This window comes from Kogia breviceps, chromosome 7 (assembly GCF_026419965.1).
Source record: "Kogia breviceps isolate mKogBre1 chromosome 7, mKogBre1 haplotype 1, whole genome shotgun sequence".
In the NCBI taxonomy this organism is placed as follows: domain Eukaryota; kingdom Metazoa; phylum Chordata; class Mammalia; order Artiodactyla; family Physeteridae; genus Kogia; species Kogia breviceps.
The window spans coordinates 26,484,845-26,512,051 of record NC_081316.1 but is presented as its reverse complement, the minus strand read 5'-3'; the positions used below and the strand labels follow the sequence as shown (position 1 = coordinate 26,512,051).

The 27,207-nt window shown below is 41.7% G+C and overlaps 1 long non-coding RNA gene across 1 annotated transcript in view; it reads right to left on the bottom strand.

Annotated features, from left to right (window-relative positions):
• Positions 1–722: 722 nt before the first annotated feature.
• The window catches only part of LOC136794487 (uncharacterized), a 174,119-nt gene continuing 147,634 nt past the window's right edge, over positions 723–27,207 (bottom strand). The window contains exon 4 of the long non-coding RNA XR_010841336.1: positions 723–824. This is a non-coding gene — a long non-coding RNA (uncharacterized lncRNA). The remainder of the gene's footprint in view (positions 825–27,207) is intronic.

The window sequence follows — 27,207 nt, the reverse complement described above, 5'->3', positions numbered from 1 at the left end:
ACAAGAAAGATTTCTTAGAACTAAAGTTGAGTAAGATATGAGATTGAATAAATAAACAAGACTTTACCTCATGCTATGTTTACTTGCCACTTGGCAATATTTTTTTTAAAATGAAATCTATATATAAACTCAGTTGCCTATCTCCAAACATAAGAAGCTAACATAATGAGCTGGCAATAGGTCACATTAGGAAAATGCCCAGACCCAGCTGCCTGCAGATCATCGCTACTGCAATTTTCAAAGTTCCCACCTTGGGTCTCTAAACTCAGTAAAACTAATGAAAAATCATCTGGGGTCAGAGTGGAACAATTTCTTCATAACACTGTTCTCCCAGGAAGTTCATTCTGGTAAATCAGGGTCAAGATGACAAGAAAGTCCAACATATCTCAAGAGGCACAATATATAACAAGCAAAAATCTTTATATCCGTGCTCAGAGACTGAATATTAAAGGGTCTGATGAAGAACTCAAGACCCAGAAATGAAGGATGTGAAACAAATTCATTAAAAAATTTTGAATAAAAATAAGAAGACCATGACATGATGCTCAATTCACAGGAAAACACCATCTTCAAGGGTAAATGTGGTAGATGATGATCTGAGTTTTTGGACATCCGGAAGTAGAGTCAACCGTGAGCGACGGCCCTGAGAGAGTGATTAGAGGGACACATTCACGATATCACAACTGCTGTGCTTTTTGTCTTTGTTGTAGTTGCTCTCTGAGTGAGAGAGTTCAAAGAAAGCATCTTTGAAAAGTGACTGTTAGACCTTCCAGGCCCTCGCCTGAAATTCCTCACCAGGAACGCGGCGATCGTTCCTGGGCCTGCTGAGAAAAAGGGAGAACGGAAGTTAAGGAAGGTGCTTATTCATTCCACGAAGTCCTTAAAATCCAACATCTTCCAATTAGTTATGGAAAAGTCCAGGAGCCTGTGAGAAGCAGCAGTTAAAAACCTATTTTAGGGGCTTCCCTGGTGGCACAGTGGTTGAGAGTCCGCCTGCCGATGCAGGGGACGCGGGTTCGTGCCCCGGTCCGGGAGGATCCCACGTGCCGCGGAGCGGCTGGGCCCGTGAGCCATGGCCGCTGAGCCTGCGCGTCCGGAGCCTGTGCTCCGCAACGGGAGAGGCCACAACAGTGAGAGGCCCGCGTACCGCAAACAACAACAACAACAACAACAAAACCAATTTTAAATTGACCAGGGAGCAGAAAACACTTAAACACGTGGAGAACAGTTTAGAATACCAAATACACCAGCAACAAGTCTCTGAGGGCTTTTCCATCTAGAGAAAGCAAAGTTGGAGAAGACAGAGGATGGAAGATACGGAGTTTTTCTTTTTCTTTCATTCACCACAGTGCGATTTTGGAAGCTGAAAGGACCTGGAGCTTCTGCCGCAGAAAGAGGCTACTAAAGAATGCAGGTACCCAGCTCGGAGGGTTCCCAATCAGTCCACGCACTTGGGTGGCTTTAAGGCTTTTTTGTCACTTGTTTCTTCATGATTTTAAAATAATTTTTATTACATAATTAATGCATGCACATTGTAGAAAAAGTAGAAAATATAGATAAAATAAAAATATTTTAATTTCCCTTTATTCCATAACTCAGGGATAACCAAAATTAACATTTTGGTATACATCTTTTCAAACTGTTTTTCAGAAAAGGAGATTTTTGTTTTGTTCTGAATAAAACAGATCATACTATAATTTGCTTGCTTCAATCAATTATATATTATGAATTTGTTTCTATGCCAATAAATATATTTTTAATGACTTTCACATATACCCTTGTATGGATGTAACAACATTTATTGAATCAACCCCAAGGCAATTTAAAAACTTTTTTTGTTTTGAAACACTTTCAAACTTACAGAAAAGTTTGCCAGAACAGTATCTAGGACTCCTCATGTCTTTTATACGGAGTCATCCATTCTTAACATTTTGCCACAGGTGCTTTACCATTAATGTTTATTACTTCTGAACTATTTGAGGGTAGGTTGTACATATCATGCCACTTTTCCCTAAATATTTCAGTGTGTGTTTCCTAAAAACAAGGACAGTCTCGTCCATAACCACAGGACAGTTATCAAATTCAGGAAATTTAACAATGGTCTTAGCAATCTAAGGTTTATATTCCAAATTTACCAGTTGTTCTAATAAGGTGCTTTACTTAAAAAAAAGAAGAAACTTCTTTTTCCTAGTGCAGGATCTAATTCAGGATCATGTATTACACTTAGTTGTCATAGCTTTTCAGTCACCTTTTAATCTGGAACAGTCTGTCAGTCTGTCTTTATCTTTTAGGACATTGATATTTTTCTGAAGAATACAGGCCAGTTATTGGATATCAAGACCCTTAATTTGGGTCTGTCTGATGACTCTTCATGGTTGGATTGATGTTGTGCATTTTTGCTAGAATGCTGCAAAAATGCTTTTCAGGCATCACATCCAGAGGCACAAGATGTCCATTTGTCCTTCTTGGTGATGTTAATTTGGATCACTTCATTAAAGTATTTATTGCCTAGTTTTTCTATTATATAGTTTACCCCTTTGTCTACTTTTTAAATTGTGGTAAAATACACACAGCACAAAATTTACCATTTTCGCCATTTTTAAAAGTGTATAGTTCGGTGGCAGTAAGTACATTCATATTCTTGTACATCTGCCCTATAATGTTTATTTTTCCTTTTAACAAGTAATTTGTGGAGAGATACTAAGATTATCTTAGTCTCATTTTCAGATACTGTCCTTAATAACCTTTCCTCCCACCTCCTACTTCTCAATCTAGGACTTGCTGATGATTCACGCTAAGACAAAAGATTAAGGCCTTACATCAACTCCAGTCCTTTCCCCTTTGCCTTCCCCTCATTCCAGAGAAAAAGGTACAAAGTGTTCATAGTCACTGGCTCTGGATCTGGATAGGGAGATGCTGACCTGGATGATTTCCAAGAGCCATTTCTGCATTGAACTGCTATAATTCTTTACAAAAATAGTCATCCCTTTCCTAGTATCATGTTTAGTTCTTCAAACAACTCTTGGTTCTGCTCTGGGACAGGCTCTATGCTGGATGTCAAGAAATAAAAATGGATAAAGCAACAGTGCCTTTTCTTGAGCTGCTTACATTTAGGTGGGGGAGACGCAAATGGTACTTACAATGCAATGTGGAAAAGCAACGTAACACTCTGGGCATGGAGGTGGCCAAGAGTACCGTGGAAACGCAGGGAAGGAGCAAATCTCACAGCCGGAGTCAAGAGTCATGGAGGTGAACAATGGCAAGGATGTGTGTGTACATGTGCATGTGTGTGTGTGCGTGCATGCGTGTGCAGGTGGGAGGACTAGAAGGGAGGCAAGGCCAGAGCATGGAGGGCCTGACCTAAAGGACTTGATCCTGCAGATGAGACAGTGTCAGCAGAAGATAACATGACTGACAAGGTTTGATGGATCAGCCGGGAGGCAGCAGAGAGGCTGGGTCTGAGGTCAGCAAACCTGGAGGCAGCAGATCAATTGGTAGGATCACTGCAATGAGCCTGATGAGAAAGGAAGAGTCTGGCCTGACCAGGACAGTGGGAGTCGGAGTTGTGAGGAGACAACAGAGCCGAGAAATACCTAAGAGGTGCCTGAGTGTGATAATGATGATGAAGGAGGGATTCAGGTTGACTTCCAAGTTTTCAACTTTCCAGAGAAGGAAAAATTATGAACGATATTACTTATCTCAAGTTGATCTCCTTAACAACCCTGTCAGAGAGATAGGACCAATCACTATTATTCCCATTGTACAGATTAGTAAACTGAGATATAGAAAGTCAAAGTGACACAACTATGCAATGACACAGCAGAGATACCAAGTTCATCTTAGCACATGTACTAATGGATGATATAAAGTTATTCATAATGCTGCAAGTGGAGAACCATATGCAAAAAATGAACTTGGATCCATACCTCATATCCATATCATATCCATATCCATACCTCATATATAAAAATTAACTAAAAACTAATTATAAATCAAAACTTAAGAGCTAAAACTTAAAAACCATAACAGAAGAAAACAGAGGAGAAAATCTTACTGGTTTGCAGTTTAGCAGATTTTCTTAAATAGGACACAAAAAGTACAAGCTATCAAGAAAAAAAATCAATAAACTGTACTTCACCAAAATTAATACCTTTTGCACTTGAAAACCCACTATTACAAAAATGAAAAGGCAAGCAACAGACTGGGAGAAAATATTAGACAAACCTATCCAAAAAAAGACTTGGACCTAGAATATATAAAGTATACTTACAAGTCAATAATAAGACACACAACAAAATTTTAAAATGTGCAAAATATCTGAATAGATACTTCACCAAAGAAGACACATGAGTGGCATAAGAATAAGAAAAGATGTGCAATATCATTAATCATTAGGGAAATGATAATTAAGACCACAATGAGATACCTATTGCACACCACCTTGAATGGCTGAAATGAAAAAGATGGACTATATCAAGTGTTGACAGTACTATGGAGGATGGATTGGAGTTCTCATACACTGCTGATGGGAATGGAAAACGGTATAGCTGCTTGGAAAAATACTTTGCCAGTTTCCTGATGAAAAGGCAAAAATACACCTACCATATGACACAGCCACTCCATTCTTAGGTAATTACCCACGAGAAATAAAAGCACGTCTACACAAAGGCCCATACATGAATATTCACAGCAGTTTTATTTGCAATAGCTGGAAACAGCCCAAATGTTGCTCCACAAGTCCACAAAGTGTGGTACATTCATACTACAGAATACTACTCATCAATAAAAAGAAATGAATACACAACAACATGGATGAAACTCAAAGTAATTATGCTGAGCGAAAGAAGTCAGACCAAAACAAAAGTACATACTGTATGATTCCACTTACATACATTTCCAGAAAATGCAAACTAATCTAGTGAAAGAAAGTAGATAAATGGTTACCTAGGGATGGGGGGGTGGCGAGGACTGGGAGGAGGGATTGCAAAGGTAGCGCCAGGGAACTTTGCGTGATATTCCTTTTCTTTCTTCTTTCTTTTTTTTTTTGCGTTACGCACGCCTCTCACAGTTGTGGCCTCTCCCGTTGCGGAGCACAGGCTCCAGACACACAGGCTCAGCGGCCATGGCTCACGGGCTCAGCCGCTCCGCGGCATGTGGGATCCTCCCAGACCGGGGCACGAACCCGTGTCCCCTGCATCGGCAGGCAGACTCTCAACCACTGCACCACCAGGGAAGCCCTCCTTTTCTTGATTGAAGTGATGATTTCACAAGTGTGCAAATATGCCAAAACTCATCAAATTGTGCACTTTAAATATGTGCAGCTTATTTTATGTCAGTTATACCTCAGTAAAGCTGTTTGAAAAAAATCATATAATGGAGAGAAATATGCCAATATCTTAGCAATAGCAAATATACTAATATCTAAATAAAATCAGTCTCTGATTATGGGATGGTGGGATTATTAACAATGATCCTTTTCTTCTTATCCTTTTCAGAATTTTCCAAATTGTCCAAAATGAACAGGTTATACTACTTAAATCAAAAAAGCTACTTTGGGGGGCTTCCCTGGTGGCGCAGTAATTGAGAATCTGCCTGCCAATGCAGGGGACACAGGTTTGAGCCCTGGTCTGGGAGGATCCCACATGCCACGGAGCAACCAAGCCCATGCGCCACAACTACTGAGCCTGCGCTCTAGAGCCCACGAGCCACAACTACTGAAGCCCGCATGCCTAGAGCCCATGCTCCGCAACAAGAGAAGCCACCACAATGAGGAGCCCGCGCACCGCGTGAAGAATAGCCCCCGCTCGTTGCAACTAGACAAAGCCCACGTGCAGCAACTAAGACCCAACACAGCCAAAACTTTTTTTAAAAAAAGCTACTTTTGCAGAAAAAGAAAAAGTTAGGTGTACAGAGAAGTTTGGAGAAAACAGTCTGTACTTATGAACTTTAAGACTATTGGGTGAAAATAAATCAAAGACATGACACTTTTCAAATGACAAAAGCTCCTCTGTTCTTTCAGAAGCTATGGTAGGCCAGAGGGGAGCATGAGAAGGTTTATATGTTCCACAAGAATAAAAATATCTAAGTCTAAAGCCACCTATGGAAAAGGTACCATATTAACAAAATGCATCATTTAGCTGGACTGTCCAGCTCAAATGTCTTTCAAATACATCAGTAGGAGGCAGACGCAGGGAACCAGGAAAAGGAAGAGAGAATGCCAGACAGCAAGGAAAGGTGAATTTTTACATGATGTCATGACCCATCATTTCTTGAGTTCACTCAGGAGTATAAGGATTAAGGATCACTCCAACATAATTAGCAAGTAACCTGAATTGTATATCCTTAAAAAGAATACATACTGCAAAGGACAAGTTAGGCCATGGAAAATGCTATTCCACATCTGACCAAGTACGGTCAAGAATCATTAATCTGGGTTTCCACTCTTGGAAACGTTTGCTAAATCTGCCTGTACTGGGCTAAGAACTCACTCTGAATTTTTATTAATAGTGAAAATAATAATTTTAAAAGATTTCAGGGAACATATCTAACCTACTTAGATGATAAATAATTTTTAAAGCCCTCAGTGCATTAATTATTTGAATATCAAGGACTGAGGCTTATCAAGTAATTTTTTATGTTCATTTATTCAACAGAAGTCACTGTCAGCAACCATGCTAGGTCTTAGGTTATAAAGAAACAAAAACAACCCATGCACTCTTAGAGCTCTTAATCTAGGGACTAAGAAATCTGTAAACAGTTGCAATACAAAGTGTCCATGGCTTGGGAGAGTGAAAAAGTTAGAGAAGCTTACAGAGAGGAGGTAACACTTGAGGAGGGTTTTGAAGGCTATGTAGGAGTTCTCTGCTTAGGAAAAGAGGGACTTCCTTGGCAGAGGATAGCATGAGACAGAGAGGCATAAGAAAGCTGGATTGTTTGGTAAATGGTGAGAGCTTCAGTGAGGATTAAGAATAGGGTTCACAGGCTTCCCTGGTGGCACAGTGGTTGAGAGCCTGCCTGCGACGCAGGGGACACGGGTTCGTGCCCCGGTCCGGGAAGATCCCGCATGCCGCGGAGCAGCTGGGCCCGTGACCCATGGCCGCTAAGCCTGCGTGTCCGAAAAAAAAAAAAAAAAAATAGGATTCACCTGGAGGGGAGAGGCCCTGAGGATGGAGGCCCTCTACCCCATCTAGAGGAAATGAGGAGGTATGTTGGTTACAACTCTTTCATTTTAGCAGAAATGAATTTGTTAAAGAGAAGGAGAGCACGCAAGCACTGTTCCTCTGTCTTTAGAGCCCTCTAGGACTTCCTGCAGTCAGGCCTAGAAAGGGGCTGGACTTGGGAACTGGAAAGTTAGAGTACTCTCCTCTACCTTTTATCTTTTTTTTTCTCTCCACATCTATTCTATATTAGCCAGGATTTTTTTGGTCATAAGTGACAAAAATAACCCAAATAGTTCAAGCCAAAAAGGGAATTTATTTACTCTGTAAAGTGAGAAGTCTAGGCACATGCTACAACATAGATGAATCTTTTTTTTTAAGCTTTTACCCCCTTCACCCATTTCTCCTACCCCCCACCTCCTGCCTCTGGCAACCACCAATCTGTTCACTGTATCTAGGAGCTTGGGCTTTTTGTTGTTGTTTGTTTGCATTCCACATATAGGAGAAATAGTATGGTATTTGTATTTCTCTGTCTGACTCATTTAACTTAGCATAATGCCCTCGAGGTCCATCCATGTTGTCGTAAATGGCAAGATTTCCTTCATTTTTTATGGCTGAATTTTACGTATATAACACAGCTTCTTTATCTATTCATCCATTGATGGATACTTAGGTTGTTTCCATATCTTGGCTACCATAAATAGCGCTGCAATGAACATCGGGGTGCACATATCTTTTCGAGTTAGTGTTTTTGTTTTCAGATAAATACCTAGAAGTGGAATTGCTGGGTCATGTGGTAGTTCTATTTTTAATTTTTTGAGGAACTTCCATACTGTTTTCCACAGTGGCTGCACCAATTTACCCTCCCACCAACAACACACAAGGGTTCCCTTTTCTCCACATCCTCACCAACACTTGTTATTTCTTATCTTTTTGATAATGGCTGTTCTAAAAGGCATGAGGTGATATCTCATTGTGGGTTTTTATTTTTATTTTTCAGATTCCTTGAGATTTTCTTTTTTCTTTTTTTTTTAACATCTTTATTGGAGTATAATTGCTTTACAATGGTGTGTTAGTTTCTGCTTCAACAAAGTGAATCAGTTATACATATACATATGTTCCCATATCTCTTCTCATTGTGGTTTTGATTTACATTTCCCTGATAATAATGTTGAACACCTTTTCATGTACCATCTGTATATCATGGCCATCTGTATATCTTCTTTGGAAAAATGTCTATTCAGATCTTCTGTCCATTTTATAATCAGATTGTGGTTTTTTTTTTTTTTCTATTGAGTTGTATGAGTTCTTTATATATCTTGGATATTAACCCCTTATCAGATATATGATTTGCAAATACTTTCTCCCATTCAGTAGTTTGATTTTTTATTTTATTCATGGTTTCCTTTGCTGTGCAGAAGCTTTTCACTTTGATGTAGTCCCACTTGTTTATTTTTGCTTTTGTTGCTTTTACTTTTGATTGCAGGTTTAAAAAAATCATCACAAAGACCTATGTCAAGGAGCTTACCACTTAACGCTTTTTTTAAAAAACATTTTTGGCTGTGTTGGGTCTTCATTGCTGCACGAGGGCTTTCTCTAGTTGTGGTGAGTGGGGGCTACTCTTTGTTGCGATGAGCGGGCATCTCATTGTGGTGGCTTCTCTTGTTGGGGAGCATGGGCTCTAGGTGCGCAGGCTTCTGTAGTTGTGGCACTCGGGCTCTAGAGTGCAGGCTCAGTAGTTGTGGCACATGGGCTTAGTTGCTCCGTGGCATGTGGGATCTTCCCTGACCAGGGCTTGAACCCGTATCCCCTGCATTGGCAGGCAGATTCTTAACCACTGTGCCACCAGGGAAGTCCCACCACTTATGTTTTCTTTTAGGAGTTGTATGGTTTCAGGTCTTATATTCAAGTCTTTATTTTGAGTTGATTTTTTTGTTTGGTGTAAGATAGTTGTCCAGCCTCATCCTTTCAAATGTGGCTGTCCAATTTTTCTTACATCATTTATTGAAGAGACTGTCCTTTCCCCATTGTATATTCTTGGCTCCTCTATCATAAATTAATTGACCATATATGCATGGGTTTATTTCTGAGCTCTGTTCTGTTCCATTGATCTATGTGTCCAGAATCATGCTGTTTTGATTACTATAGCTTTATAATAGGGTTTGAAATCAAAAAGCATGATGCCTCTAGCATTGTTCTTCTTTCTCAAGATTGCTTTGGCTATTCGAAGTCTTCTGTGGTTCCATACAAACTTTAGTATTGTTTGTAATATTTCAGTGAAAAATGCCATTGGAATTTTGATAGGGATTGCATTGAATCTGCAGATTGCTTTTCTATTTCTATTTCTTCATGATTCAGTCTTGGTAGGTTGTATGTTTCTCGAAATTTATCCATTTCTTCTAGGTTTTCTAATCTGTTGATGTATAACTGTTCATTGTCGTCTCCTACATAGTAGTCCTTTGTACTTCTGTGGTATCAGTTGTAATAGCTCCTCTTTCATTTCTGATTTTATTTGAGTCCTCTTTTTTTAATCGTAAGTCTAGCTAAAGGTTTATTAATTTTGTTTATTCAAAGAACTAGCTCTTACTGGTTTGAAGACATTTTGCTATGTCAAATAAGTTACTCACAAATGAAAAATATTGTATGATTCCATTTACATGAGGTACATAGAGTTGTCAAATTTATAGAGACAGAAAGTAGAATGGTGGTTTCCAGGGGCTGGGGGAAAGAAAAATGGGGAGTTACTGCTTAATAGCTTCAGTTTGGGAAGATAAAAAGTTCTGGAGATGTATGGTGGTGATGGCTGCACAACAATGTAAATACACTTAATGCCACAGGACTGTATACTTAAAAGTGGTTTAAATGGTAAATTTTATGTTATGTATATGTTTTTTAAAAAATAAATTTATTTATTTATGGCTGCGTTGGGTCTTCGTTGCTGTGTGCAGGCTTTCTCTAGTTGCGGCGAGCAGGGGCTACTCCTTGTTGCAGTGCACGGGCTTCTCATTGCGGTGGCTTCTCTTGTTGCAGAGCATGGGCTCTAGGCACGTGGGCTTCAGAAGCTGTGGCATGCAGGCTCAGTAGTTGTGGCGCACAGGCTTAGTTTCTCTGCGGCATGTAGGGTCTTCCCGGACCAGGGATCAAACCCGTGTCTCCTGCATTGGCAGGTGGAGTCTTAACCACTGCACCACCAGGGAAGTCCCTGTTATGTATACGTTAACAACTTTTTAGAAAGTGGAAAACCTAGGAGTAAATACAACTTCAGGAACTGCTAGATTCATGTATCAAGGGACATCATCAAAATTCTGTCATTCTCTATTTTGCTCCACTTTCTTCTGTGTCGTCTTCATTTTCAAGAAAGTTTAGTGGAGATAAAGATGGTCACTCTTATCTTAAATTATCTATAGAGCTAAGAACCACAGTCAAAACAGAGCCTCTTGTCTGACAGTTCCAGCTGAACTTCAGGGGATGACTGATCGGCCTGGTGTTGTGTCATAGAACCATTCCTGAACCCATCACTGTAGCCAGGGAGTAGAGTATTCTGACTGGCCAAGCCTGGGTCATGTGTCCAACCTTGAATCACTCACTGTAGCCTGGGAAGCAGAGTCCTCTGGCAAAAGCCAGTTCCTCTTGAACCACATGGGCTGAGAATGAAAGAAAGGTGATTTCCCAAGCAGATACTGGGTAGTCAAAACATGTCCATCACAACTTCTTCCTTCCTTCTCTGCAGCACAGTTTTGTCTTTTCCATCAGTATGGCAAGAGAAATATTGCCATTCTCAGCTCAAGTTACACCTTCCTTATTCAAGAACTTTTAGCTCCAATGCAAAATTCCTGGGAGCATCTGACTAACGCAATTTTGTCTAATTAACTGTTACGGTGGGAATGGAAATAGTCTTAGGGATAATATGGCTGCTACAGGCCCATTTCTGTGAGTATACAGGTAAATTACAAGGATCAATAGGCACAAGACAGATACCTCAAAATGTGTCTTTCACAACAAATAACAGACAATTTTTTACAGGAATCTGATGTGAGCGGATTGTATGAAAACAGTTCTGGCAGCTAAACGTAGGATGGGTTGGAGCAGGAGAATTGACTGCAGGAGGACTAATCATAGGGCTATTGCAAAAAGATGACTTTGAAATTTCTAGCTTGGGAGAATGAAAATATGGTGATGTCATCCACCATGAATGAGACTATAAAAGGAATGTCTGGTTTGGGGTGGGCCGAGAAGAATAAGGTGATGAGTTTAGCTTCGGAAGTGTTCCCTTCAAGATGCCTGTGGAACACCCAGGTGGAGAAGCTCAGTAGACAATGGGAGATAGAGTTCTGGAGCCCAAGAACGAGGGTGTATGTAGTTGGGGATAAAATTGGGGAATTACTGGTATAACGCTGGGTGCTAAAGTCATGAAAGATATGAGATTGTACGTGGAGAGCACTGAATATAAGGAGAGAAGGCAGCAGAGGACAAAACCTGCATTTAAGGGACTGTGGCAAACGCCCTCAGTGCCCTGCCCGTATGTGCTCGGCACTCACTGTTTCCAAATGTGCCAGGGGCACCCCACTGAAACTCCCCTCCTGGGGCCTTTCTCCCAGGCTGAGGTTGGTGCAGGCTGGAAATGCATCTTTTGCTTGAGTAGCTGCATTGGACTGGAGTGGATTAAAGTAACAGCTGCCTGAAGACCCCTCCCACTTCTCTCCTTTGCTTCTCAGGCTCTGGGACTGAGTCTGACACTGGCTCCTCAGGGAGAATTCTCGTTCAAGGGGCCTGCTCTCTTCCTTTGCTACTGAAACAGAGTAATAAGTATTCAAAACTCAACATGCTTAATTATTTTACTACATTTCACTATTATGTATGCCCTTGAGGTTATTTACATCTACGGTCTCTGTATAGCGAGGCTGCTATATAATGGGATGCTGCACATCTCTTCCCAGCTCTGTCTTCAGTAAAGTTAAGTTAGTACTTGAACTTATTGGCCATGGCGGGAGTATTTACACCACAGAAATCAGCAAACACTACAAAGTTATTGTTTGGATTTATTCATTAATTTATAGTTTTTTTGCTTGTCAAGACAGGGAAGGTAGGTCAGCAAACATTTTCTGTGAAGGGCTGGGTGGTAGATCTTTCAGGCTTTGTGGGCCTCTTGGCCCTGTTACAACCACTCAACTCCACTCTTGCATCATGGAAGTAGCCATGGACAATACCTAAATGAAGGTGCATGGCAGTGTTCCTATAAACTTGTTTTACAAAAATAGGTAGCAAGCCAGATTTAGCCCAAGGGCCATGATCTGTTGATCCCTGGGCTAGACTAAAGACTTGAGACCATGTTAACAATACAGATTAAATTTTAAAGTACATCATGTCTGTAGTGTGAATCATGCAAAAATTGAAGAAATATTCTTCCAGTATTCAAAAACTCTTATTTCTTTTAGCTCACAACATACTTCTTACTCGTTAACATGAACAAAAAAATACCAACATTCATGTCACAACTGTACTTGTCAATGCAACTAAAGGTTAGCTAAGAATAAAAGAAACTAGTCAAAGATCAATGAAAGCATTCTGTGAGAACCAACTGGCTCTGTGGAATTTATAATAAAGAGGATTGTATATTTTACTACAACTTGTACTTGTGTGCCAAGAATCTTTTTTTTTTTTTTTTTTTTTTTTTTTTTGCGGTATGCGGGCCTCTCACTGTTGTGGCCTCTCCCGTTGCGGAGCACAGGCTCCGGACGCGCAGGCCTAGCGGCCATGGCTCACGGGCTTAGTTGCTCCGCGGCATGTGGGATCTTCCCGGACCAGGGCACGGACCCGTGTCTCCTGCATCGGCAGGCGGATTCTCAACCACTGTGCCACCAGGGAAGCCCCCAAGAATCTTTTTTTATCAGAAAAATTTATAATGAACTTACATATGTACATATATGGTGGTTGTTAAAAACATTTACCAGCACATGACTCAAAAGGCACCCAGTCCTGATGCAAAACAGTAGAGGTACATAGATCCAGGAGGAGGGAGCTGTTGCCAAATATCACAAACCAACTATATCTGAACCTCCTCTCGGGCCTGCCTGGGAACCCTAGCACGTCTCCATTTTATAGATGAGAAAACTCGGGTTTGTCCAGTCACATCACTAGTGACTGACAGCACTGAGATCCAGACATAAGTCTATTTGACTCCACGGCCTATCCCTGGACACTGCCTCATTAGACACCATGTATTTGGTTCAGAAGAACATGGGAGTTGTAAGTGAGCTCCATTTGGAAGTGGCCTAGTGGAGGCGTGGAGAGATTCCAGATGAGTCCATACCCAGGTGCAGGCCAGGCAGGCTTACGGAAAAGGAAGGGGTGGCTATGATGGGGCCACAGGCATGGTTGCAGATTTTAAACGTGGCAGAGAGCAAACATTTGGACACAGAGATGCGGGTGAATGACTTCTTATGTCAGGGCTGCAACAGTAAGCACATTTCCTCTCATCAATGGTGGTTTGTACTGATGAAGAAATTGTGAGTGCAAGCATCTATAATCCCATTAAATGGTTTTGTGATAGGAAATGGAGCATGCTTTCTAAGTGGTACGCAGTCAGAGATTAATGGGCGGTGCTGGGCCATGGCTGGGAGAAGTGCATGTGGGTTGTAAGGTGCACTGCACTTGTGCTGATGAAGCAGCTTGGGAAGCAAGGAAGTAAGAGGGTGAAAGCGAGCCTCAGAGTTCTGCCTACTTTCTGACAGAGCATGAACAAGAGAAAACAGAACAGCACCGTGACAGCATCTTTTGGGGCAGCACCTCCCATGGCCGAATGGCTCTGGCTGGGAGAGGTCATCACTGGGACCTTAACCATGCTGCACCCAAGCACCTGACTAGGGGTCACTGAGTCCCTGTTCTCCTCAAGGTTCTTCCAGCGACAAGTGATAAAAAGTCCGCTCAAAGGCTTAAACAGAAAAGGAGAATGTATCGGCTCGTGTAACTGGGAGGTTTAAGAGTGGCCTCAGGACACTAAGGACTGGAGCAATGTTCTCAGAAATTAGCTCTGTCATGCTTCTTCTCTGACTCTGCTTCTCTTTGCTCCTGTAGACACTTCCTCCTGCAGCAGGTAGAAGGCATGACTGAGACAACTCAAGGCTACATCATCCCAGCTTAACACTCACCCAAAAGGGAGAGAGCTCCAGCCTGCCAACATCTCATTGGTCTACCTTCGGCCATGTGCCCATCTCTGGTCCATCAGTGAGGCCAGGCAAAGGAGCATTATGTCTGCACAGGCCTGGTGTGATGCTGAATTGGTGGTCTCACCAGAACCACATGGAAGAAAGGAGCATTGCCCACCAAGTAAAGGGATGCTGTCACTTAAAGGAGGGAAGGGATTCTGGACAAATAAAAGCTGAAGTCCCTTGAGTTGCAGAACTCTACAGGGAATTCTCAGACCCAGAGTAACTGCTAATATCAAGGCTGCAATTATTAAGACACAAGGGAGGGCTTCCCTGGTGGCGCAGTGGTTGAGAGTCCGCCTGCCGATGCAGGGGACGCGGGTTCGTGCCCCGGTCCGGGAAGATCCCACATGCCGCGGAGCGGCTGGGCGCCTGAGCCATGGCCGCTGAGCCTGCGCGTCCGGAGCCTGTGCCCCGCAAAGGGAGAGGCCACAACAGTGAGAGGCCCGCGTACCGCAAAAAAAAAAAGACACAAGGGACTCAGTGTCTTGACAAGGGAGGGAGGGATGGATAACAATCACTGGATGTCCACTGTGTGAGGGACTGTACTTGCTGGTACACTCGCTGCCTCATCTAATTTTTGTTATTACGTCATCTTCATTTTACAGATGAAGAGACAGGATCAGAAGGTTAAGTAATTGCCCAAAGCAATACAACGAATAAGCATCAGAGCTGGTAAATGGAGGCATGGGTCTTCATCCTCTGGCAGTGAGGAAAGTACTGATTTCTGACCCCCTCTCTTACCAGGTCTCAGTGTCAAAGCCCTACAAATATATTTTATGTCCCTTTAGCCAGATTTTCTGTGGTCTATTTCCAAAGCTCAAGATGTAGCAAGATCTTGGGAGGGTGGGATGTGCTATGTCAATGTCCCTGAACAGACATAGAAAGAAGTTAAAAAAAAAAAAAACGGGGCAAGACGGTGTTGTTTTCACTGCACAGATGGTCACTGGATCCCCAACCAAATTAACCAGCACTCAGCCTGGCTGTGGAGCTTCCCTGTTCTTATACCTTGTGAAGCAAATAGCATGGGTGTTGCAGAGTCAGCAGGGGGATGGAGTCAGTCCCAGCTTGTCCCTAATTCCTGCTTCTGACACTTGTTAGCTATATGAACTCTCACAAATAACAACGTCCATCGGCCTTTGTTTCTCATCTGGAAAATGTGAAGGATCACACCTGTTTTAAAGATGCACCGAAAAGATATTACTATCCCCCTTCTTATTATTCTGCCCACAACTTCTGTCCCTTTTCACTACAGTGGAAAAGGGACATATTCTTCACACAAGGGCAGAACACTCATTAGCCGATAAGAAACCACTGATATGCTACAGAGAGTTTCAACTAAGAAGGGCAGAGACTGTTGTCAAGTCAGTGGTGGGTGCTTGAGGTAAAAGGCCCTGGTGAATGGAGTTGGAACAGCTATTTGGGCCCAAGCACCAAACAGATGAGCAGAGGATGCTATTCAAGAAAAGAGAGAGCGAGGTAAACAGATGCCCTAAGAAAGAAAGAAGCAGGATGAGAACAGTAACATGGCTCCTGAATGATAGAAAAGAGAAGAGCCTAACCCTGGTTCTTTCTTCCTTAGATTCAGTGATCCCAGTCTCTATTTCATCTGGGCCAGCCTGAGGAAGTGCCTACGCCTTGTATCAAAACAATCAAAACAGAACATTGAGAGGAGCAGAAGGGCCACTGTGAGCATTCCATTTCTGACACCCAATAAGCGTTAGAACAGTTCTTTTCCTGGACTTGATTGAGGGAGATTAAACTCTTTCAAATTAGCCCCATGTTCCTATAGCCAGATCTGTATTTGGATCATCTTCCCTCCTACTCCAGAAACCATGGCCAAACCAACTCTGCAAGATATACTGCACAATTAGTGTGCACCTCTTAGCCTTGGCTAATTACCTCTTTTATCAATTAAAAATATTTTCCCATTAAGCCAAGAAGTTGAGAGGGAGAGAGGGTCTCCTCTCTATTTTGAAAGCCTCTGGAAAATCCAGCAAGATAATGTCACTGATTTGGTTAATTTCAGGTGCACATCAGGCCATTCAACCTAGGTGAATTTAATGACTCAGGACAGGTCGGGCGATGAATGTCCCTGTAAATCATTTATAATTGCAAGCATAAAAATTAAAAATCAGTCTGAAGAGCAAGATAACGTAATGCTAATGACGGAGGGCAGTAATCTGAAGATAGAGGTTCCCCGCTTTAATCAGGCCCATTCGGATGACAGAGCGCTAAGCCTCTAGGGAATTGTTCTGGAAACAAAAGGCTGAGAACCTACTTCAGTCTTTAATGACTCACCATGATAAAAGAAATTAACTGAATTTTCATATTATAATTATAAAATTTAATAGGGATTTCTTTTCCCTTCATACTTTTTATTTTTCTCCTGGTCACGATAAAGCAACGCACAGCCTGTCCTCCTCACAAGGACGGCTTTAAAAGGCCACATCATGCTGAAAGTCCAGTTTATAAATTATGTCCAGGATGAGGAATCACCAGTGCTATAACAGAGACGGTTTCTAGAGGCTTTAGGAAGTTAGAAAAGTCTTTACCTTGTTTTCAATGTTTACACAATACTGTAGCCCTCCAAGTCAGTCAGAATCAAAAATGGGGTGAGCGATAAAACATCAAATTCCTCCCTTGGGATGTTTTCAAACTACAAACCAAACACTCTCCTTTGCTTGCCTTTTCTACCCAGTGGGTACCTAATCATATTTCCAAGTCTCATTCAGGTGGAACTTCATCCAGGACTTATCACACTGTATTGTAATGTACAATAGTAGGATCATCGCATTCTCTCCTCCAAAACTGTAAGTTCTTTGATGGGAGACTATTTGGGAACCATGACTGATTGACCCTCCAAACACCTGGCACTTTTTAGGCATTGATAAATATTTGTCAGCTGACTGAGTTTTACCTTATCTCTAGGCTAACTTAGGATAAAAATGAGAGAAAAGTCAAGAAAGCACCAAATCTTTAGCATTGAAGAATAAAAAATACAAAGAGAGATAAGGGGGGGGGGGAAAGGTGTGTTTTTGTTTTGTTTTTTGCGGTACGCGAGCCTCTCACTGTTGTGGCCTCTCGCGTTGCGGAGCGCAGGCTCCGGACGCGCAGGCTCAGCGGCCATGGCTCACGGGCCCAGCCGCTCCGCGACATGTGGGATCTTCGCGGACCGGGGCACGAACCCGCGTCCCCTGCATCGGCAGGCGGACTCTCAACCACTGCGTCACCAGGGAAGCCCAAGGTGTTTGTTTTTTAATAGGTAAGTTTCATTAAGTACACACACACACACACACACACGCACGCACGCACGCACACACACGCACACTCTTGCTCTTGATAATAAGAAAAAACCATGAGGTATTTTCTCTGGAGTTTCTAAATCGTTCCAGGAGCCCTTGATAAAATTACAGTCTTTTCCTGAGCAGCTGGGGTGCTATCGCTCCACATAATTTCCTCTCTGAATGAACTGTAGATAGTCATATTGTGAAGTGAATGAGTTAGGATTGTTTTTTTAGTTGCAAGCAGAAGAAAACAACTTCAATCAATTTAAGGAGAAAACAATATGTCGGGGTGTATTTAGTTATCAGGACCTAGAAGTTATTTCACCAAAGCCAAGGGCGGGAACGTGGCTGGGCATTGGGAGAGGGGAATGGGGAGCTGGGAAGTTAACTCATCCACAGGGGCTCCAACTTTCTCTCCCATCAGTCATATTCCCTGGGTCTCTCTCACCCTCTACACCAACTTAATGTGTGTCACAATCACCGGGAGGACCTGTTAAAATGCACATTGCTGGGCTCCTCTCCAGAGACGTCACATCAGTCGGTCTGAAGAGGGGCCTGAGAATTTGCATTTTTTCCTCAGTTCCCAAGTGATGCTGCTACTGCTGGTCCGGGAACCAACTTGGAGAAACGTTGCTCTACAGCAGTTAGTGCACAGAGCAGGAAGATGGTGGCCAGAGCTGACACATCTGCAGGTCACAGCTCTAGCCACCAGGAGAGACTCACCCTTAGTCCTACAGCCCGCTTCCTGGGAGACAGGACTGTCTAGCCTAGATGGAGTACTGTATCTACCCTGAGCCGTCAGCTATGGCCAGACACATGGCTGACTATGGGCATATCACAGCTCCCAGGGACGGGCAGCTGGCAGAAAACCCAGTGTGGCTGCTATGAGGCATGAGGAAGTCTTTCATTTTTACTGGACTACTTGAAGCCTCCATCACAGCAAAAGTTCAGGACTCAGGAAACCCACCCTCAAGTGAAACACAATTTAGAGTTATTCCCATCTCTGCCAACAACAGCCTCTATCAAATGTATAGGGGCAAGGAGGAATTGGCCTTCCATCAGGCTGTGTGAGACACTCCAGCAGAGGGTGGGAGAGGGTCTAGAGCACTGGTTCTCCACTGGGGAAGACTTTGCCACCCAGGGACTCTTGGCAATTTCTGGAGACAGTTTTGGTTTTCACAACTTGGATGCGGGCGATGAGGTGCTTCCAGCAGCTAATGGGTAGAGGCCAGAGATGCTGCTAAACATCCTACAAGGCACAGGACAGCCCTCACAACAAAGATTTATCTGGCCTGAAATGTCAATGTGCTGAGGTTGAGAAATCCTGGTCTAGAGCCTACAAGATCCTAAAAAAATTATAGTCTTCTCATCCACAGCAGGAGCAACAGTGCTCTACATAGTTGAATCTCAGTCCCACCTGCTGAGCTGGGGTCCTACACTGCTGCTTGCTGGCTGAGTGAGCTCGGGTAAGCCACAACACCTCTAAGCCTCTGTATCCTCATACCTGTGATGGGATAATAGGGATGATGGAAGGCATCCAATGAATTAATAGCTGTTAATAACTTGGCCCAGTGTCTGGCACATAGTGAGTACTCAATATAGGGTCATTATGTACCAATATTATTATTATTTATTTTGAATGAAAATGTGGAGGAATTACTCCATGCCTTTGTGATTTGGGGTAGATAGCTCAACTAATTCAGGAAATTTTACAGTGGTAGAAAAAAGTCTAGAAGGTAGTGATGTCAGCAAGATGGTGACACAGGTCATTCTCAGATTCAGTCCTCCTCACAAGAAGACCAACTAGCAACTATCCATTGACAAGACATCATTGTGAAAATCCCAGAACTTGGACATGAGGTTGAAGCACACCCCACCCCCGGACCACAGAGATCTCATTAAAAGGTATAGCACCACAGTGAGAGGGCTTCTGTGAGCCTACAGTTTCTGCAGTAGGAAAATGAGAACCCAAGGTAAACATCCAGCTCCCCCCAGCATTGAGATATGCTTCCCAAGAAGCCCATACAGGTCTCATCTCACAGGGGTCACTGGGGGAGTCTGCAGGGCTTGACCAATGGGGATCAGATAGAGATGGAGAAGGAGGGTGGAGCCTACAACAACCAGTGCTCAGATCTTGGCAGACTGCTTTCCAGCTTGCAGTGGTGCCTGAGCAGAGATTGCAGACAGTGGCTCTGCCCATCTGCCAAGCCAAACCAGTGGCCGAATCTGGCTAGGGAGCTCAGTTAGCAGTTCTGCCTGATTTGGGACCCCTGCCAACCAGCCATACTGACTGTGGAGTCCATTCTATAGCTCTTCCCAGCAGGGAGGCAATTCTTAGCCTGCCCAAACTGCTGAGTATAGCCTCCAATCCTGCTCCGTCAGGAAGCCCGGCCAGAGAATCTGGGCAGCTACAGAGCAATTCTACAACCCCACTTGGCAGAGAATCAAGCCAGCAGCCCTGCCCAAATGTTAAGTATAGCCTCAGCCCTGAATAACCGGAGGGCCTAAACCATGACCCTGGACAGCCTTGGAGCCCAGCCTACAGCCCTGGTCCACAGTAGAGCCTTGCCTACTACAGTCTTGCCCAATTGTTGAACATAGACTGCAGCCACATTCAAGCAGGAAGCCCTGCCAGTGACCCCCACCCAACTGAAGAGCAGTTTCTTGCCCCACTGAACCACAGGATACAACTGGAGACCCCACCTGACTAGAGAACATGGCCAGCAACCTTGCCCAACAATGCAACATAGACAGTGGCCTAGCTGATTTTGAAGTCCAGCCTGCAGCTCCATCCAACTTTGGGGCACAGCCTGCAGCTTCACTGGATCACAGAACATAGCCTGAGGATGCATTCAATCATGAAGCCTTGCCTGTGGCCCCACCTGAACACAAAATCCAGCCAGCAGCACCGTCCATTTAGGGAGTACATCCTGAGACCCCATCTGAGCAGGAGAGATTTCAGAGCTCAGACCATATCCCTGTCAAATCTCAGAGTCCAACCAGTGGTACCACCCTGGCAGGGAACACAGCCTGCAACCTTGACCAACCAGAGGTGATTACAGAGCCTAACTAGTGGTCCTACCTGACTGTGGAGCACAGCTAACAGCCTCACCCAATCAGGGAGTCCACCTAATGTGGACATGAATGTGGAGCCCAGCCAGCAGGATCACCTAACTGTGGAACCCAGCCAGTGACACCTCCCTGACTTCAGAGCACAGGCAGTGGCCTCACCTAACTAGACACCCAGGTAGCAAATCCTGCTTGCTCATATATGCTACCAGCTGACCTGTCTAGTACACCAAGCTGAGCTGACTGGTAAAGGTCTTTCCCTGACAAAGAGAACTTTTAAAGACTGGAAGAGGAGATCTCTTACTAAATGTGCAGATACCAACACAAAAAAATCAAAGGTCACAAAGAATCGGGTAAATATAACGGCACTAAAGGAAACTGACAAAGCTCCAATAACTGACTCTAAAGAAATTGAGATCTATGAACAGGCTGACAAAGAATTCAGAACAAGCTCTTGAAGAAGTTCACTGAACTACAAGAACATACAGACAAATAAACAAAATTAGGAAAACATTCATGAACAAAATGAGAAGTTCAGCAAAGAAATAGACATCATAAAAAAAAGAAAAAAAAATCCCAAACAAACAGAAATTCTAGAGCTGAAGAAAACAGGGACTAAACTAAACAATTTGATAGAGAGCTTAAGCATCAAACTTGACCAAGCAGAAGAAAGAATAAGTAAACTAGAAGATAGGTCATTTGAAATTATCCAGTCAGAGGAGCAAAAAGAAAAAAAAGAATGAAGAAAACCTATGGGACTTAGGGGACAATCATCAAGAGAAACAATATGGGAATCCCAGAAGATGAGAAAGAGAAAAAGAGACAGGTCTATTTAAAGCAATAATGGCTAAAAACTTCCTAAACTTGGCGAGATAAAGGGACACCCAAGGCTTCCCTGGTGGCGCAGTGGTTGAGAGTCCGCCTGCTGATGCAGGGGACATGGGTTCATGCCCTGGTCTGGGAAGATCCCACATGCCACGGAGCGGCTGGGCCCGTGAGCCATGGCCACTGAGCCTGTGCATTCAGAGCCTGTGCACTGCAATGGGAGAGGCCCACGTACCACAAAAAAAGAAAAAAAAAAAAGGGACACCCAGATTCATGAGGCCTAAAGCACACCAAACAGGTTGAACTCATAAAGGGTTACACTGAGACACATTATAATTAAATTGTCAAAAGTCAAAGACAAAGAGATAATTTTGAAAACAGCAAATAAAAAGCAATTAGTCACATATAAGGGAGTCCCACCACAATGTGCCCCAATAATACTATCAACAGATTTCTCAACAGAAACTGTGCAGGCTGGGAGAAAAAGGTATGACATATTCAAAATACTAAAAAAGATTATAGTCAACCAAGAGTACTATACCTGGCTAAGCTATCCTTAAGAAATGAAGAAGAGATAAAGACTTTCCCAGATGAATAAAAGCTGAGGGATTTCATCACCACTAGACCAGCCTTATAAGAAATGCTAAAAGACATTCTTCAAGCTGAAATAAAAGGATGCTAATTAACATCATAATATGTATGAATGTGTAAAACTCATTGGTAACAGTAAATATATAGTCAAAGTCAAATTCTCTAATATTGTAATGGTGGTGTGTAATTCACTTACAACTATTGTTTAAAAGTTTAAAAACAAACATATTTTTAAAACCATATTAAACATATTAAAAAACAACCATAACTACAATAATTTGTTGTTGGATTCACACATAAAAAAGATGTAAATGTAACACCAGTAACCTAAAATATGGAGGCAGACGTAAAAGTATAAAGTTTCTGTATGCTATCAAAGTTATCAGCTTAAAATAGGATATTATAAATATAAGATAATTTATGTAAGCCTCATGGTGACCACAAAAGAAAAACCTTTAGTAGATACACAAAAGATTATGATAAAAGGGTTAAAGCATACCACCACACACACACACACACAAAATCCTCATATCACAAAGGAAGATAGCAAGAGAGAAAGCAAGGAACAAGTGATCTACAAAACAGTCAGAAAACAATGAACAAAGTGGCAACAGTACATTCGTGCCTATCAATAATTACTTTTAAGGTAAATGTATTAAATTATCCAATCAAAAGACACAGAATGGCTGAATGAGTTAAAAAAAAAAAAGATCCAGTGACATGCTTCCTACAAAAAACTCACTTTAGATTTAAGCACACAGATGGACTGAGAGTGAATGGATGGAAAAAGACATTTCAAGGAAATGGTAACCTGAAGAAAGCAGGGTAGCTATTCCATACAATTTATATTTGAACAATACTATAGACCAAATGGACCTAACAAACATATAAAGAACCTTCCATCCAAAAGCAGCAGAATACACCTTTTTATTCAAGCATAAATGAACATTTTCTAGGCTAGGTCATATGATAGGCCACAAAACAAGTCTCAACAAATTCAAGAAGAAAGAAGCTGTATCGAGTATCTTTTCTGACCACAATGGTATGAAACTAGAAATCAATAACAGGAAGAAAGCAAGAAAATTCACAAATACATGGAAATTAAAAACATACTCCCAACAACTGGATCAAAAAAGAAATCAAAAATTTAAGTATCTTAAGACCAATGAAATATAAACACAATATATCAAAACTTATGGGATGCAGCAAAAGCAGTTCTAAGAGGAAAGTTTGAATAAAAAGAGAGATCTTAAATAAACAACCTAACTTTACATCTCCAGGAACTAGAAGAATAAGAACAAACTAAGCCCAATGTTATCAGAAGGAAGGAAATAATAAAGATGAGAGCAGAAATAAATAAAATACAAAAGAAGGGAAAAAAGGAAAGATTAACAACATAAATTAGAATAAAGGAATCCAGTAAAGCTGCAAGATACAAAAATCAATGTACAAAAATCAGTTGTGTTTCTATGCACTAACAGTGAACTACAAGAAAAAGAAATAAGGAAAGTGAGCTCATTTACTATAGAATCAACAACAGTAAAATACTTATGGATAAATTTAACCAAGGAGGTTAAAGATCTATACACTGAAAACTATAAAACACTGATGAAAGAAATTGAAGAAGACACAAGTAAATGCAAAAATATCCTGTGTTCATGGACTGAAAGAGTTAATATTGTTACAACATCCATACTACCCAAAGCCATATATAGATTCAATGCAATCCTTATCAAAATTCTAATGGCATTTTCACAGTAATAATGAAAACAATCCTAAAATTTTCATGGAACCACAAAAGACCCCAAAAAGCCAAAGCAATCTGGAGAAAGAACAGATCTGGAGGCACCTTGCTTCTTAATTTCAAACTATATTACAAAGTTATAGTAATCAAAACAGTACAATACTAGCACAAAAACAGACATATAGACCAATGGAACAGAACTGAGAGGACAAAAATAAACCCATGCATATACAATCAACTGATATTTGACAAGGCAGCCAAGAATATTCAATGGAGAAAAGACATTCTCTTCAATAAACAGTGCTGGGAAAACTGGATGTTCACATGCAAGAGAATGAAACTGGACTCTTCTCTTACACTACTCACAAAAATTAATACAAAATGTATTAAATACTAACATGTAAGACCTGAAACAATAAAACTCAGAAGAAAACATAGGAAAAAACTCCTTGACATTGATCTTGGCAATGATTTCATGGATATGACATCAAAAAGCAACAAAATTAAAATAAACATGTGGGACTACATCAAACTAAAAAGCTTCAGCAACAGCAAAGAAAACCATTGACAAAATGAAAAGGCAACCTAAGGAATGGGAGAAAATACTTGCAAACCATATATCTAATAAGGAGTTAATATCAAAAATTTAAAAACTCAATAGCAAAAAAACCCAAAACCCAAACAATTAAAAAATAGGCAGAGAATACGAATAGACATTTTTCCAGAGAAGACATACAGATACCAACATGAAAAGGTGCTCAACATCACTTAATCATCAGCAAAATGAAAATCAATACCACAATGAGATATCACCTCATACTTGGTAGAATGGCTATTATCAAAAAGGCAAGAAATAACAAGTGTTGGGACTTCCCTGGTGGCACAGTGGTTAAGAATCCACCTGCCAATGCAGGGGACATGGGTTTGAGCCCTTGGCCAGGACGATCCCACATGCCGCGGAGCAACTAAGCCCATGCGCCACAACTACTGAAGCTCCCATGCCGCAACTACTGAAGCCCGTGTGCCTAGAGCTCGTGCTCTAAAAAAACTGAAAAAATTGAACTCATATAAACTGAGAGTAGACTGATGGTTGCCAGGAGAGGGCAAGGAAGAGGAATTGGTGAGGGTGGTCAAAGGATACAAACCTCCAGTTATAAGATGAATAAGTTCTGGGATGTAATGTACAGCATGGTAACTATAGTTTACAATACTATATATTTGAAAGTTCCTAAGAGCATAGATCTTAAAAGTTCTCAGCACAAAAATAATTGTAACTACGTGAAATGATGTAAGTGTCAACTAATCTTACTGTGGTAACCATTTAGCTATATATACATATATCAAATAATTGTGTTGTACACCTTATAATTACACAATGTTATATGCCAATTATATCTCAACAAAGCTGGGGAAAAAAATCTAGTGTTAAAAAAAAGGAGGCTAGGGAATTCCCTGGTGGCGCAGTGGTTTAGAATCTGCCTGCCAATGCAGGGGACATAGGTTCGAGCCCTGGTCTGGGAAGATCCCACATGCCATGGAGCAACTAAGCCCGTGCGCCACAACTACTGAAGCCCACATGCCTAGAGCCCATGCTCCACAAGAGAAGCCACCGCAACGAGAGGCCAGTGCACCTCAACAAAGAGTAGCCCTTGCTCGCAGCAACTAGAGAAAAGCCCATGCACAGCAACAAGACCCAATGCAGCCATAAATAAATAAATAAATAAAATTTTTTTTTAAAAAAAGGAGGCTAAGCTTTTCTGGAAAAGAATAAACAGGGGTGAGGGAAGCCTCTCATCTTTCGAAAAGGGGACCCTAGACCTTGTGAGTGCCATCATTCTGCATTCTCTCACCATCTCCTAGCAATGTGTTCTTATCTTGGCACTTTTCATACTGAATTAGGGAAAGTGAATATTAATCTGAACTGATACTAATCACCCATGACAGAAAATTCCCACTCTGATCAAACTTTCATAACATATTAGGAGTAAAAAGCCCTCTCCTGCTTCTCACAGGTCAATCTCCATGTTGCCTATAAGCGTATGGCAATAATAAGCATCTGTCCATCTGCAAAAGGCTCCTTAACATAGGGCAGTGACAACGTGAAAATTGAGACTGCAATCGAAATGCTAAATGGCTGAGTGACAAGGCCAGGCTCCATGAAGTGGACAGTAGTATCCACTGTTTGCTTGATTCTCCAGAATGCCAGCACAAAGCTCTGCCCACAAAGATGTCACATCCAGGAAAGCATTAAATCTCGGAACTTAAGAGTTGAAAAAAGCTTAGGTGTCTACTAATCCAATTCTCTCACTTTTGAGCTATCAGTTCAGGGAAGGGAATAGATGAATTTATCTAACCACAAGATATAATCTTTTGTAGGAACTGGATGTTAGCTAGAGCAGAGGAATAATCTGAAAGTCCTTCCCTCCCAATGCAATTTATGATAGTTCTTTAAAATTTGGGGCCAGAATCTAGCTGGATTTTGAGGTGTTTTATTTCATTTTGATCCAATCTGATAGTCTCTTATTTAATGGGTTAGTTACATTTCTGAATTGTTTCTGCCTTCTTATTTCTGAGTTGTTTCTGGTGGCTAATCCATTCTTCTCAGCTTATTTCCTCACTTTTTCTGATTTCTTTTAGATTGACAAAGTTTATATATATATATATATATATATATATATATATATATATATATATATATATATATATATATATATATATAAAATTTCTCTTGTTTATTCTGTTGGTTAAAAGCTATAGATTGTATTTCTATTCTTCTAATGGTTATTCTTGAATATTTTAACCTACTCACTTGACTGTATATTTGTGCAATAAAGTCTCAAATTACTCAGTATTTCTATCTTCCTCCCAAATGTGACACAGATACTAGCATGCAAAAATGACCTTAAAGGGGACTTCCCTGGTGGCTCAGTGGTTAAGAATCTGCCTGCCAATGCAGGGGACACGAGTTTGAGCCCTGGTCCAGGAAGATCCCACATGCCGCGGAGCAACTAAGCCCATGTGCCAGAACTACTGAGCCTACGCTCTAGAGCCCACGAGCCACAACTACTGAGCCCGTGTGCTGCAACTACTCAAGCCCTAGAGCACCTAGAGCCTGTGCTCTGCAACAAGAGAAGCCACCACAATGAGAAGCCCGTGCACTGCAACGAAGAGTAGCCCCCGCTCTCTGCAACTAGAGAAAGCCCATGCACAGCAACGAAGACCCAATGCAGACAAAAAAATCAAAGAAAGAAAAGGAAGAAAAAAAAATGACCTTAAGGCCCCAAATCCTAAAATATTTACTATCTGGCCCTTTCAGAAAAAGTTTGCAG